A 15,789-nucleotide genomic window follows, 5' to 3' on the forward strand; every position below is an offset into this window, starting at 1 on the left:
CCCATGAAATAGGGCGTTAGTATGAAAAATGTACTGAGTATGTAAGGAATGAAAATTAGTATGTAAAAGACATAGATGAAACATAGAATATAGAAACACGTTTTTAAATCTGAATAACTTTGTAAACTCTGAAACATTTATAATATCATACACGTGCGTATAAATGTCATGCCATGCATAGGTATGGGTGTACATAATATCATCAAGCCACTGAGGGCATCCCATCATATCGTCTCAGCCACTGTGGGCAATTTCATCAACATATACCAGCTGATCAGGTGGTGGTATGTATATAATGTCATAACCTTTTCCCATATCCTATATACATATATTTACATATATACGCGTATATAACTCCATCTGGTCATGGATCAATGCACATGTATAAATGAGTGAAATGCATGAAAAATACGTAATAATCTCAATATTCCTTTCGGATAAACTTTTTCAACTGTGTATTATTCTGAGACTCACGAACAGAAGATAATAATATTTTTCATGGGGAATCAAGAATATAGACACCCCTAGTATCTCTATAAATAGAGTAATTTATGGAAACTGTGTGTTTGCTCGTTTCTTCAGTATAATTCAGACCATGCCAAAAGAAAGAAGGGATGGCCTTAACATACCTGTTCTTGGATTTATTTGAACTGAATGAAGATTCTGCTTCCATGAAATATGTTGAACGAAATTATGCCTGAATCCTTTGAAATTTTGAATGAAATTGTGGTGGCTTCTTTTGAAATTTCTATTGAAAATTTTAGCTAAGGAGTTGAATTGTTTGGACAAACTAGTTCTGCTCTAATGTTTTTGGTTTTAAAACAACGTTAGAATGAGATGTAGTCTAAATGTTATTTTGTTCCAACGTTCCTGGTTGGATTTTTGCTTCTGAATTCCAACCTTAAGAAAGTAAAGTAATGTTATTTGTGTTTTTATCTTCATTGGTAAGACTTATACACAAGCTGTTTTAAGTCTTGGTGGCTTTGGCCACATGGCATAATGAATCCTTACCTTTCTACATGGCATGATGACTAATGTGCCATATTTGTCATGGTGGATTTTTTCCATATTTTAGATGAGTATATTTTATAAATTTTTATCCACTTATTAATTAACTGGGTAATGTCTTGTTACCCGGTAAATTATCAATTATCCGCATAATTTAAAAATTACCACAAATTGCTTAAAATTCTATTTATTTTTAATATACTTCATATATACTTTAAATATTATACTACCGTGGTCATATGGCACCTTGCATGGTACTAGTTTATAATTATCAGGTATTATCGCTTAACCGTATTTTATCCCAAATTGGCCACTTTCAACGAAACTCGTTTTCTTTAATTAGTGTACCCCTTTATCCTTCATAACACTTATTTATTGCTTGTTATAAATAATATAAATGCATTAATGTTAAGATGATCTCATCCGCGAGTCTACGTCGGTTAACTGAAAACGAAATTTTAGTGTACGAAAATGCGAGATGTAACATCCTTCCCCCCTTAGAAACATCCGTCCTCGAATGTTCAACTCCCCGTGATCTATATATAACTTTGTCAAGGTCGCCTTTGTAACAACACCACTACCAATTCTCCCCGTAAAAGCTTAATAACCCAACGACACACAAGATCATAATTATGAATAATGCCAATAACCAACACAAGAATTTATACACGTACCTTATGATTATGACATTTCAGTCGGACCCTTCTCTAGAGGAGCAATTAAGTAGGGATATCTAGAATTCATGTTTTCCTCAGCCTCCCAAGTTATTTCTTCCACATTGTTGTTCCTTCAAGGTACTTTCACGGAGGCTACCTCCTTATTCCTTAGCTTGTGCGTTTGTCGGTCTAGAATGGCAACCGGAACTTCCTCGTATGATAAGTCTTCTGTAATTTGTACATCATTCGTGGGCACCACTCGGGTAGGATCGGCAATGCACTTTCGTAACCTGGATACGTGAAAAACCGGATGGACAAACTCCAATTCCCAGGGCAATTCTAACTTATAAGCTACTTGACCCACTCTCCGGAAAATCCTATAAGGCGCAAAATACCGTGGGCTAAATTTTCCTTTCTTTCCAAACCTCATCACACCCTTAATAGGTGTCACCTTTAAGAATACCCAGTCATCGACCTCGAACTCTAAGTCTCGTCGTCGCACGTCAGAATATGACTTATGACGACTCTGAGCTGTCAATAGTCAATCTCGAATCAACTTTACTTTTTCTATGGCTCGCTAAACCAGGTCTGGCCCGTGTAATCCAGATTCTCCTACATAAAACCACCCTATAGGCGACCTACACTTCTTCCCATAAAGAGCTTCGTATGGAGCCATCCGAATACTAGAATGGTAACTATTATTATATGCGAATTCAATAAGCAGAAGATGATCATACCAACTACCTTTGAAGTCTATTACACAAGCTCGTAACATATTCTCTAGTGTTTGAATAGTGCGCTTAGCATGTCCGTCTGTCTGGGGATGAACTATTGTACTAAGAATTACTTGAGTCCAATCCTTTTTGGAAGGACCTCCAGAAGTTAGCAGTAAATTGAGCTCCTCTATCCGAGATAATGGATATACGGACACCATGCGGTCGTACTATCTCCTTAATATAAAACCTAGCATAATCCTCTAAGGAATATATAGTTCTAACAACTAGAAAATGGGCTGACTTTGTAAGCGTATAAACAATCACCCATATTGAATCGAACTTACGCTGGGTACGAGGTAAGCCTACAATGAAATCCATATTGATTACATCCCATTTCCAAGTCAGAATCTCCATATCCTACAATAATCCACCCAGTTTTTTTATGCTCAATCTTATCCTGCTGACAGTTAGGACATTGAGCAACGAACTCCGCTATATCCTTTTTCATTACGTCCCACCAATATACTTCCCTGATATCATGATACATCTTTGTCGCTCCTGGAGGGATAGAATAACGAGAGTAGTGAGTTTCTCCTATAACCTGACGACGTAGCCATGCAATATTAGGGACACATAATTTTCCTCGATATCTGATGACCCCATCTTCTGTAATTTCAAACGGTGTCTTCTACTTCTGAGGTTGTATCCCTATAATGAACTAACATAGGATCCTTGTACTAGCGTTCCTTTACTTCAGTTACTAAAGAGGAGGTTGTTGTATCCAAAATACTGATCCCAATATCACCTGAATCCAGCAAACAAAATCCAAGACTAGCTAGCTGATGAACCTCATAGGCTATTTCCCTCTTTTCTGGCTATAAATACAACAAGCTACCTATAGATCTACGTCTGAGGGCATCGACTTACTACATTCGCCTTCCCCGAATGGTATAAAATATCAACGTCATAGTCTTTAAGTAGCTCCAACAATCTCTTTTGATGTAGATTCAATTCCTTTTGCTTGAAGATGTACTGGAGGCTCTTATGATCCGTATAGATATAAACATGAATTCCACACAAGTAGTGCCTCCACATCTTTAGTGCATGAATCACCGCAGCTAACTCTAAATCATGGGCCAGGTAGTTCTTCTCGTGATTTCTTAGTTGTCTAGAAGTATAAGCCACCACCTTACCCTGTTACATCAGCACACAACCCAATCCAATGCCTGAAGCGTCGCAATAGACAACATAACCATCGGTCCCTTCTGGGGGCGTTAGAACCGATGCTGAAGTTAATCTGTCTTTTAATGCTTGGAAACTCCATTCGCAAGCATCAGTCCATTGAAACTTTGCTCCCTTCTTAGTCAACTTACATGGGTATCCTAATTTGTTTTAACAATTCAGGAAATTCCCCTCTTCGGAGGCCCAAACTTCATCCTTTATCCATCACAATTACGCCCTTATCCCACTATTAGGGTAGTATTTCCTCTATTCTAAACGTTACTAGTCCTAGACTCCTTTATGTTCTTTCAGGCTATACTGAGCCTTCTGTAACTTAGAGAAATCATCAGCTTTCTTATGAACTTATTCCCAAGGACTTATCCGTTCTCGTACCCTTTTCACACATCTTTTCTTATCCTTCCTACCGTCTTCCTAAAACCTTGTCGCTCTACCATACTTTAGCTTGCGACCTACACATATCTATTTATACTTATTCGCAACATTTCTTTAACTTGCTTGCACCATAGATTTCCTTATATTATTCCGTAACATCAACCGAGACACCACATACCACTTTGGTCAAAGGTGCTTAAAAGAGAAGAAAATTTCGTTACAAGTTTCTTGTAATAACCTTCCATGCGGAGAAGTTACGAACCTTCATCAGTGTTATGGGTCTAGGAAAAATCTTCACTGCCTCAGTCTCTTGTGTATCCAAGCGAATGTCTTTACCCGAAATAATATGCCCAAAGAAAGCTACAGAGTTCCACCAGAATTCATATTTAGAGAATTTTGCATACAACATCACTTTTGTAGAACTCTGGGTACAATACGGAAGTGATCTGCATGCTTAGCCTCTGTACGAGAATACGCCAATATATCGTAGATAAATACAATTACAAACAGATCTAAAACAAAGCCTAAACAGACGGTTCATCAAGTCCATGAATACTGCTGGGGCATTTGTCAGACCGAATGACATAACCCAAAACTCAAAGTGCCCATATCTAGTCCTGAATGTTGTCTTTTGAATATCTTTATTCTTAACCCTTACCTCATCGTACCCGAACCTTAGGTCTATCATTGAAAAACTCTTGGCACCTTGCAACTAATCAAATAAATCATTAATTCTCAAGAGTGGGTACTTATTCTTTACTGTCACCTTATTCAGCTGCCTATAATCAATACATATTTGTAAGGAATCTTCTTTCATAAACAACACAGGTGCTCCCCACGGTGGCGTACTAGGCCTGATAAAGCCTTTTTCAAGTAAGTCCTTTAATTATTCTTTTAACTCTTTCAGCTTTGCGGGGGGCCATTCTATAGGAAGGAATAGATATTGGGTGAGCATCTGGTAGTAGGTCAATAAAAAAACTCAATTTCTCACTTTGGCGGGAGATCCAAAAGTTCATTAGGAAAAACATTAGGAAACTCATTAACTACAGGAAATGACTGAATGGCTAGTGACTCTACTTCCACATCCTTAACCCAAACTCAATAATAAATATAGTCCTTTATGATCATTTTCCTTGCCTTGAGATAGGAGATAAATTTACCTCTTGGTGATGCCGTATTACCTTCCCATTCTAAAATAGGCTCTCTTGGGGACTGAGATTAAACCATCCTTGACCTACACTTGATGTTAGCATAATGTTTACCGTGAAAATGGTAACAACAATTAAATTTGTAAATGGGATTTTAAAAATACCTGATCTATTCCCGAGCTAGTTGTTAGAGCAGTTCATGCTATTAATATGAAGTTTAATGATGAGATGCAAGCTAAAACGAGATAGTAATCGAACCGAAGGACCTGCTTCCCGGGTATAGGTCCGGTCGATGGGGGACCTCGAGGTCGACGTCAGGGTCGAGTTCGAGCTATTAGGGATAATCGGGAATGGGATAACAACTGCGGATATAATTAAATAAGGCTCTTTACGGCCAATATTGATCTATATAATGAAGAAAAAGTAAGAGAACGATGGATATAAAGGTGGTCTCGGGCCAGTGAGAACAAACAAGTTATAAAGAAAAGAGAGAGAAAGAGATATTATTGCACTTGTGGAGAAAAATGGAGCAACATCAGTCGAGCCTACAAAGTAATGGGGATCCTCTTTATATAGAAGGGGAATCCGTTATGATACAAGATGTGTTAACCGTAAAGGTATGGAGATAGGACGGCTAGACATGACATCTTGAAAATAGGCCCCGGATAGGCCAACCATGTCAGGTTAAGCCGCGTGCCTTGGAAACTCCCCTCTCACCTGCCGTGGCTTGCTGTATTTGGAAAAATACGATATCCTTCGGACCGATATATATCGAGCCTTGAGGATGAGTCTCGACCATGGCCTCGAGCTTCAAGGGGCGTAACTGCGAGATGGTTTCATGATGGGGGAATTAGGCCCCCGGATTCGCCGTGTATAGATAGTCTCTGTGTTTCTTAGAGAGAAGGCGATAAGAAATGATAAGAAAAGGTTCTGAACCCCTGCTTCCTTTGATAACCTTGTGAACGGATACAAGGTATTAAGGCGCATTACGTGTACCGTTCCTACAGATTTCAGCATTGACTGCTGCGGTTGGCTTCCTTCAATGTACCCATGATGCTTTTATAAATACTCGTCTCTTCTTCTCTAGGTTCCATCTTGTGTTCAAAAACCCTTTGTGAGGTATGTTTCCCATCGTTCTTACTCTTTCTCAGGGATGCAACCCCCTTTTCTTTTTTCCTCAGATTTCCTAAAAAAAGACGAATATCTCCACTTTTGCTTCCTAGGAGGCTACGGGCTCATCCTCTTCGTTTTTCTCTCGAGGCGAAGTGTCCACTCACCCCCCCCCCATGCCGAGGAGTATATTCCATGACCCTTTGTGATGATCTCCGATTTTAGGGTCAAGAGACCCTCCTCAAAGTCAGGGCGTCGCGAGCCTGTAACTCGGTATGTTAGCTCTATAACGGACATCAAAATAGTGAAGGCAGACTGCTGCTGGGGAGATACCGTACTCGTGGAGATTCCCCCTCAGGATGAAGATATTACGGCTCATAAAGCCGGCTTTCTGAGTGTGTACACCTACCCGTTCTCTTTGGGGCTAGTGGGGACATCCTCGCCCCTGATCGACCTTGTGATTCTCGATTTCTGCCGTAGTTACCAGGTAACTCTAGGTCAAGTCCACCCTTCGTTCTGGGTAGAGGGAATGCCCTTCACCCTGAACCATTTGATCCGGATGTATAGTCCTCGTCTGCTTCGCGGAGGCTTAGTCAAGCTTCACTGTCGAGCCTCGTGGTTTGTTTTTGCCCCCACCGAGAATTCGGGGATGATGGGTGGTTAAGCCGATTCGACCGAGTGAGGACGTCTAATCTGATTCCAGCGGAAAAGATGTCATTCACTGAGAAGTGGAATGCTCGACGTAAGTAAACGTCGTGACCTTGCCCCTTCTTGGTAATTTTTCTTTATGCATCTAACTCTGCCTTTCTTGTTTTTTCAACCACAGCAATCTATCCTGGAGCGGTGCCGGATCTTCAGGGTTGGGTTGGTCTTTTACACTCAATCTTCCCGTATACGGACCAAGCGTGGCGAGATTTATCCCGAGCTCGGTGGAAGCCAGAGGCCCCGATAAGTCTTGAGTCTTGATGCATCCTTGTATTTCGATGTAGCTTGCTGTTAGTAGCTTTCTCCGTCCCATGCATTTTATCATCTGTATCTATGCAGGTCTGGGAGGAATCCTATTGATGAGGGAGGTGCCGTCCATTGGAGGAGACACTATGATGCATGACGAGGGGAAAAAGAGGCAAGAGAACCTACCGGTTAAGCCACCGGAGCCCAAGAGGATGAGTGTGGAGGATTCCAAGGTTGACTCATTGGCTCTAGTATCCGGAGCGACGGAAAATCCTCATGCTGAAGGCGAGGGAGAAAGCAGCTTTTCGGCACCTTTCGAAGAGTGTTTGGGGCTGATTGATCCTCGGGCCATGGGGATAGATGCTTCCGGATAAGAGTCTGATGCTGGTGCGGCTCAGCTTCATGGTGGTGAGGCAATGGATGGGGTATCGAGAACTGACCTTGAATTGACAAGTGGCTAGAGTTCTCCCCAAACCGGGATGCCCTTGGCAAGTAGTGTGGAGGGACCTCGAGCTGGGACCCAGGATGAACAAAGGACGGAGATTTAGGTTAACTCTGTTAGCCCATTGGATATTGTTGATTCTCCAAAGGGGGATATCCTTCCATCTTCCGAAATGCAAGAGGAGTCTCGCAAAGAGCCTTTTGTGGCGGGAGCACTGATCAAGGGCGGAGACACACTCGAGAGGCCGACGATCATTCTTGAGGGTAGTTCCGAGATCAATGCCTTATCTATTTTTGTCGAGATGGGCAGGCTTTGTGAGCGAGTAACTTCATCTAGCCTTGTCTGCTGCTTTGGGCTGCTCCGTCCTTTATCCTCTTAACTTTTTTATGTGGTTTCAGGCCGAGGCGCTTTATAACCAGGCCCTCGACCAGTATTAGAATGAGGTGAGTTGTCATGAGCATGAGAAAGCCATTTTTACTGAACATGTTATCCATCCCTTGTTTTCGCTATCATTTGAGCCCTTGTAAAATTTCGTCACTTTTAACTCTTCGTGCCCCGATCTGTGTAGTTTGAGAAGGAAAACACCTTGTTGAGAGGGGAGCTTCGGGCCAGAGATACTGATTTCTCCGAGCTTAGCTGGTATGTGAGAGAGGTGTCTTCTGAAAGGGACAACCTCAGGGAGAGAGTTACGTTCATTGAGCGTCAACTTCAGGGCGCGAAGGAGGATAACGACAAGTATAAGAGCCTTCATTCTGAGTTGGTGGCTGCATTGATCCGGATCAAAGTTGAGGCCGTGGTGCTTGTATCTTCGCATGGGGGAAGAGCGATTGTCGCAGATTCCTGCATTGAGAGGGCGTTTGAGGGGGCCGGCCCAATTTTGCCTCGAACCGTAGATCGTGCTTGGCCGGGTTCTCGAGGGCTGATCATCGAGGGTGTATTAGAAGGCAGCTCGAGTGAGGTTAAAAATGGAGGTGGATCCCTGGAGAGGGGGGACACCGTCGAGAAGGGGCCATCGGGGGATCTATAATCACCTAGATGCAACCTTTAGGGTCGTCGGTTCGGCAATAGATTAAGATCTATTGTTTTTTCCTATTGATCTCCATGTTTGTTGTATAGTACTTCTATTTTGGCATATGTATGAGGAGAATTCCGCGACTCTGTTTCACTTATTCCCTTTCTGCAATATAGCCCTGTGGCCCTTTTGGGCTGACTTGGGAATTGTCGTATGGCTGGTTGATGTGGCATCCGACGTGAGCCACCGTGAGGGATCGTACGCTTTTGCCTCGTCGTCTTACATTGGGTTTCCAAGCCGGGTTTGTCCCGAGCCTTGTTGATTTTTGCTCTCCCGTGCCCGTGCGGTCGGGTGATGACGGTTCTTATCTTTTGCCTTTGGGCATTTCGCTATTTCAGCTATTTTGGGTCCTGTCTCCGAGTCGCATTGCGATCTGAGCTTTAATTGACCCTAAAGTTCTTTCCTGCCTGCATGGGCGGTCAACGATGGCCTTTTGTTCTTCGGGACGAAGTGACCTTACAAGCATGTGGCCTGGAGGCTCGCTCGGCTGGTCGAAAGTGGCATTTATGTCGTGCCCTTAGGCATGTTGCAGTTTAACTATTTTGGGTTCGGTCTACGAGTTGCGTTGCCACTCGAGATTTAATTGACCCTTAAGTATTTTTAGACCGGCTATAGTGGCCCTTATACTGTTTGGTCATTGAGACCTTTTGATATGCGGCCCTGCGGCTTGTATAGTTAACTATTTTGGATCCGGTCTCTGAATCGGGTTACGACTCGATCTCACTTTAATCCTCATGTTGTCGATTTTCAAGCTGGCGACAATGGCTCTTACACTGTTTGGTCGTAGAGACCTTTTAGTGTGCGGCCCATAGGCTCATTTTGCTGGCGAAAATGGCTCTTACGCTGTTTTGCCCGTGGGCTTTTTGTAGGTTTTGTTTTCCGCTCGTTAAGGTCTTTTGAAATAGTTTTGCCTGACCCGTCGTTGGTTCTGGAAGAACCTCGATTTCAAGTCATTATCAGCGATGTTTTGAGCACCTCAGAAGGTTCATAACCCATAGGCTGAGTAGGTCGAAGCCTTGTGATTTGGAGCTGACATGGGCGAAGCTCGTTTTTTGCCTGTTGAGGGAAGCCCGTTTTAACCGGTTCTTTCCGAAGTATATTCGAAGTAGTGGCCTGCAATTTTGTTTAGCGACGGTCGAGCGTCCCCGAGTTGTGTTAGTTTGGCTGTATCAACTATTTTGACCGTAGTCATATATGTTTGACCGGAGCCATTTTTTATCCCGAGTGATAGTTTAGGCGTCTACAACGAGGGTATGCCCTTTCGGGACTCTTACAAATGCGATGTATAGCCTGAACTTCGGGATTTTCATGCCTATTGAGGTCTTACAGTTTGTCATACCTATTGAGGTCTTACAATTTGTCATGCCTGTTGAGGTCTTACAGTTTTTCATGCCTGTTGAGGTCTTACAGTTTTTGTTGTAATGTAGAATAGATCTGGTTACGCTGAGTCTGTCCGCTAGGGGTCTTACAGTTTCTGGTTATCCAACGCATAGAGATTATTGAGAGTCTCTAAGTCATCGAGTTTGTTTAAGCTTGAAGACTGCATTTTGTCAGCTCAGAATTGCCTTGTAGTATGAGCCCGGAGTTCCGACCCTGGGGTCGTGCGGGTGCTAAATTGTCGACGCTAAGTCTTCGAATATCTCGGGACGCGCTAAGGCCTTTGCCGTGAGCATGTTTGAAATTCCCTTTTCTGGAGTATGAGATGTCGAAAGATATTCTTTATTGCTTGGCATAAATACATGCTATTTTCATTTTGCGAGTTTAGCCCACACTGGTGCGGCTCCTTGGACCGTTCGACCCGATACGCTGTTCCCTATCGGATTCCTATTTGTCTATTTCTCGGGGCGGGGCTGATTGCGAAAGAAATCTTGTAGGCTCTTTGTCACAACCCGGATTTTCCACCATCGGGAGTCGTGATGGTGCCTACTATTGGAGCTAGGCCAGCCAAGTATTAATACATTGCTGATAACATTCGCAACAATATAAATAAAACGAGACAATTAAATAAATGCGAAAGTCTTTAAACTTAGATAACGGAAATCAAATGTGGAATTCTAAATACATCTCTACCAAGAGTCTGGTGTCACTAACTCACGAACTACTAGAGAGTACTGCAAACAAGGTTTGAAGAAAAGATACAAAGCTTTGTTCCTATACAAAAAGGAAACAATCTAAGTAAAATAGGAAGGGACTCCAGCCTGCGGACGTCAGCTAGGCTACCTCGAAAGTCCCTGGACTGAAGTCAGCTCCCGATCAAATCCTACTGCTGAGGTCCAAAAGCTTCCCCTGGATCTGTGCAAAAAGATGCACAGAGTGTAGCATCAGCACAACCGACCCCATGTGCTGGTAAGTGCCCGGCCTAACACCAGCGAAGTAGTGACGAGGCTAGACGGAGCCTACCAAAATCAACCTGTGCAGATATATGTAATAAAAGGGAATACACAGAATTTAAATAGCTAAGAGGGAGGGGGAGCATACTATGGGGGTGTAGCAGTTCAGATATAAAGTCAACAGATAGAGAAATGAAACTGTACAATAGCAACAGTTAAGGAGAGCAGGTTAATCAACAGTTGCTAGGCATCAACCTTCGTGCTTTTACTCTCGTTCTTACCAAAACAATCATATAAGGTACACGACATTAACCTTCGTGCTCTTCCTCACATAAACTCTCATATCAAGGCACGGAATGACCCTTCGTGCATAAATGTTCAAAACATGGCACGGAATGACCCTTCGTGCATAATATTCAAAACATGGCACAGAATGACCCTTCGTGCATAATTATTCAAAACATGGCACGGAATGACCCTTCGTGCTTTTACACTCTTTCCTCACAATAACAAATAATGCACGACATCACCCTTCGTGCTTTATCGCTCTTCCTCACCCAACAACAATCTCAAACAAAGAGGGCAAGGGAGTGAACAAATAATGATAGGAAATCTCGGCAAGGGAATACAATTAACCAGCTTAATCCCGGCAAGGGAGCACAATTAAACAATTAAAGCCCGGCAAGGGAACAATACCAATAATCTCAGCATACCCGCAAGGGAGATAATCAACAAAATGGCAAACATCCCGGCAAGGGAACAATTAGATAATTCTTTCTCTTTCTTTCATTTCTGCATCTTATCTCACTTTACCACCTGAGCCAACACTCCAAAGGGGTTCAATCATTTCATATACCTTCATGCTTTATAATATTCTCGAGCCAATGCTCCAAGAAGGTACAAATCATAATTCTTCCTCAAACTCTTCACATTATATGAAATTTATCAATTTAACAAGGAAGAGATATCACAAAATCCGAAGAAACACAAATAAGAATCACGGTCATGCTAGACTCCGGCGTATAGATACTCATCACCATGCCTATACACTGTACTTAACAATTAGCAAATAGCAAACAACACTCTAATCCTATTCCCTCAAGCCAAAGTTAGAACAAACAATTACCTCGATCCAAAGAATAGCAATCAACCCTCAAATACCGCCTTTCCTTTATAATCCGACTCTGGAACAACAATATCTAGGCATAATTAATTCAATAATATCAATGAAGACTCGATAACAAAATTGCATAGCTTAGATATGAAGTTCCTAGCATTCTTCCAAAAATACCAAAATTCGACCCTGGGCCCACACGATCCAAACACGAGGCTCGGACCAAAACCCGATTACCCATAACTCCACGAGCTCAAATATATAATTTATTTTAAGACCCGACCCCAAATTGAGGTTGAATCACTCAAAATTTCCAAAAAACTAACTCCACCCAAACCCCCTAATTTCTACTCTAAATTACATGATTTAAGCATAGGAACTCAATAGTTAATGATGTAAAATGAAGAAAATAAGTGGGAATTTACTAACCCAAGTGGTTTTGAAGAATGGGGGCTTCAATGGACTCCTAAGTGCTTGGGGTAGAAGAAAGCTCGTGAGTTTTTGAATGATTCCCGTAGCTACTGTTTCTGAAGTTTTAAAAATTTAACTGGGCAGAATTTGCTCTATGGGATCGCGGAAGAGGGAATGCGATCGCATAGGGTCAAGAAAATTGGCTATTGCTATTGTAGGACTTCTATTACGAACGCATAGAAGAAACAGGACTCCTTCCGAATTTTTGGCTTTATACTTTGCGATCGCAAAATAGATAATGCGATCGCATTGAACGAAGGGTGGCTACTCTACGCGATCGCAGGAGACTTTATGCGATCGCATTGAACAAACGGGGTACCTGGGATTTTAACCCTATGCGATTGCGGAAGGCCTATGCGATCGCATAGCACTGGGTATCAGAATACCAGGACTGAAAACTTCAGCAATTATTCCAAGTTCTAAAACACTCCGACACACCTCCGAAACACTCTCGAGCCCTCGGGGCTCCTAACCAAACACACACACTAACTCAATAACATCCTACGAATTTACTCGAGCGATCAAATCGCCAAAATAACATCAAAATCAATGAATCAAGCCTCAAAATCATCATTTTTCTTCAAACTTCATAAACTTCCCAATTTAGAGTTTTAAGTTCGAAACACGTCAAACGACGTCCGATTTCAACCAAATTTTACAGAAAGTGCTTAAACCACATATAAGACATGTACCGGGCGCCAGAACCAAAATACGGGCCCGATACCAACGCTTTCTAATCCATTTTCATTTCAAATTTCCAAATAAATTTCAGAAAAACAATTTCTTTTAAAAATTCATTTCTCGAGCTCGGGGCCTCGGATTTCGATTCCGGGCATACGCCCTAGTCCCATATTTTTCTACAGACCCTTCGAGACCGTCAAATCACGGGTCTGGTTCTGTTTATCCAAAATGTTGACCAAAGTCAACTTTAACCTTTTTAAAGCCACAATTTACCAAATTTCACATAATTTAACACATAAGCTTTTCCGCTACGCGCCCGGACTGCGCACGCAAATCAAGGCAACTAAAGGTGGGGTTTTCAAGGCCTCAAAAGCACGGAAAAAGGGAGAAAACCGGTGATGACCCTTTGGGTCGTCACATTCTCCACTTCTAAAACAATCGTTCGTCCTCGAACGGACATAAAAAGGAAGTATCTGAGTCGGGAAAAAGTTGAGGATAACAGTCCCGCATATCGGACTCGGACTCCCAGGTCGATGCCTCAGGAGGCTGACCTCTCCACTGAACACGAACCGAAGGAAAACTCTTCGACCTCAACTGGCGAACCTGCCGGTCTAGAATAGCTACCGGCTCCTCCTCATAAGATAAGTCCTTGTCCAACTGGACAGTGCTGAAATCGAACACGTAGGATGGATCGCCGTGATATTTCCGAAGCATGGACACATGAAACACTGGATGTACGGCTGATAAGCTCGATGGCAATGCAAGTCTATAAGCCACCTCTCCCACTCGATCAAGAATCTCAAATGGACCGATGAACCTAGGGCTAATCTTGCCCTTCTTCCCAAATCTCATCACGACCTTCATAGGCGACACTCGGAGCAATACCCGTTCACCAACCATGAAAGCCACATCTCGAACCTTTCAATCTGCATAGCTCTTTTTCCTGGACTGAGCTGTACGAAGTCTATCCTGAATGATCCTGACCTTGTCCAAAGCCTCATGGACCAAATCTGTACCCAACAACCGAGCCTTTCCCGACTCAAACCATCCAACAGGAGATCGACATCGCCTACCATACAAAGCCTCATAAGAGCCATCTAGATACTCGACCGGTAGCTCTTGTTGTAGGCAAACTCTTCTAAAGGCAAGAACTAATCCTATGAACCTCCAAAGTCAATGACACAAGCTCGGAGTATATCCTCCAATATCTGAATAGTCCGCTCGGACTGCCCGTCCGTCTGAGGATGAAATGTTGTGGTCAACTCAACCTGGGTGCCTAAATCTCGCTGGACAACTTTCCAGAAGTGCGAGGTAAACTGCGTACCTCGGTCCGAGATGATAGATACTAGCACACCATGAAGGCGAACAATCTCCCAGATATAGATCTTAGCTAACCTCTCGGATGAATAGGAGACTGCCGTAGGAATGAAATGTGCTGATTTGGTTAGCCTATCAACAATGACCCAAACTGCGTCGAACTTCCTCCGAGTCTGCGAGAGCCCAACAACGAAGTCCATAGTGATCTGCTCCCACTTCCACTCGGGAAGCTCAATCCTCTGAAATAAACCACCAGGACTCTGATGCTCATACTTAACCTGCTGACAATTCAAATATCGAGCCACATGTGCAACTATATCTTTCTTCATTCTATGCCACCAATAGTGTTGCCTTAGATCCTGATACATCTTCGCGGCGCCCGGGTGAATAGAATACCGGGAACTATGGGCCTCCGCTAAGAGCAACTCTCGAATCCCATCAACATTGGGCACAAAAAATCGACCCTGTAGTCTCAAAGCTCCATCAGCATCTAAGGTAACCTGGTTGGCACCTCCATACTGTACCGTGTCTCTAAGGACACACAAATGGGGATCATCAAACTGCCGATCACGGTTACGCTCTAATAATGAAGAACGAGCGATCGTGCAAGCTAACACTCTACTAGGCTTAGAAATATCCAACCTCACCAACTGATTTGCCAAAGCCTGAACATCCAAAGCAAGAGGTCTCTCACCGACCGGAATATAAGCAAGACTGCCCATACTGGCTGACTTCCTACTCAAGGCATCGGCCACCACATTGGCCTTTCCCGGGTGATATAGGATAGTGATCTCATAATCTTTCAACAACTCCAACCACCTCCTCTGCCTCATATTCAACTCCTTTTGCTTGAAAAAATACTGAAGACTCTTGTGATCCGTGAACACCTCACACGCCACGCCGTACAGATAGTGCCTCCAAATCTTCAATGCATGAACAATGCCTGCCAACTCCAAATCATACACTGGATAGTTCTTCTCATGAACCTTCAACTACCTCGAAGCATAGGCAATGACCTTGCCATCCTGCATCAACACTGCACCAAGCCCAATACGAGATGCATCACAATAGACTGCATAAGGCCTATACCTGTGGGCAAAACCAATACCGGTGTTGTAGTCAGAGCTGTCTTGAGCTTCTAAAAGCTCGCCTCACACTC

Source organism: Nicotiana sylvestris, chromosome 3 (assembly GCF_000393655.2).
Source record: "Nicotiana sylvestris chromosome 3, ASM39365v2, whole genome shotgun sequence".
Classification (NCBI taxonomy): domain Eukaryota; kingdom Viridiplantae; phylum Streptophyta; class Magnoliopsida; order Solanales; family Solanaceae; genus Nicotiana; species Nicotiana sylvestris.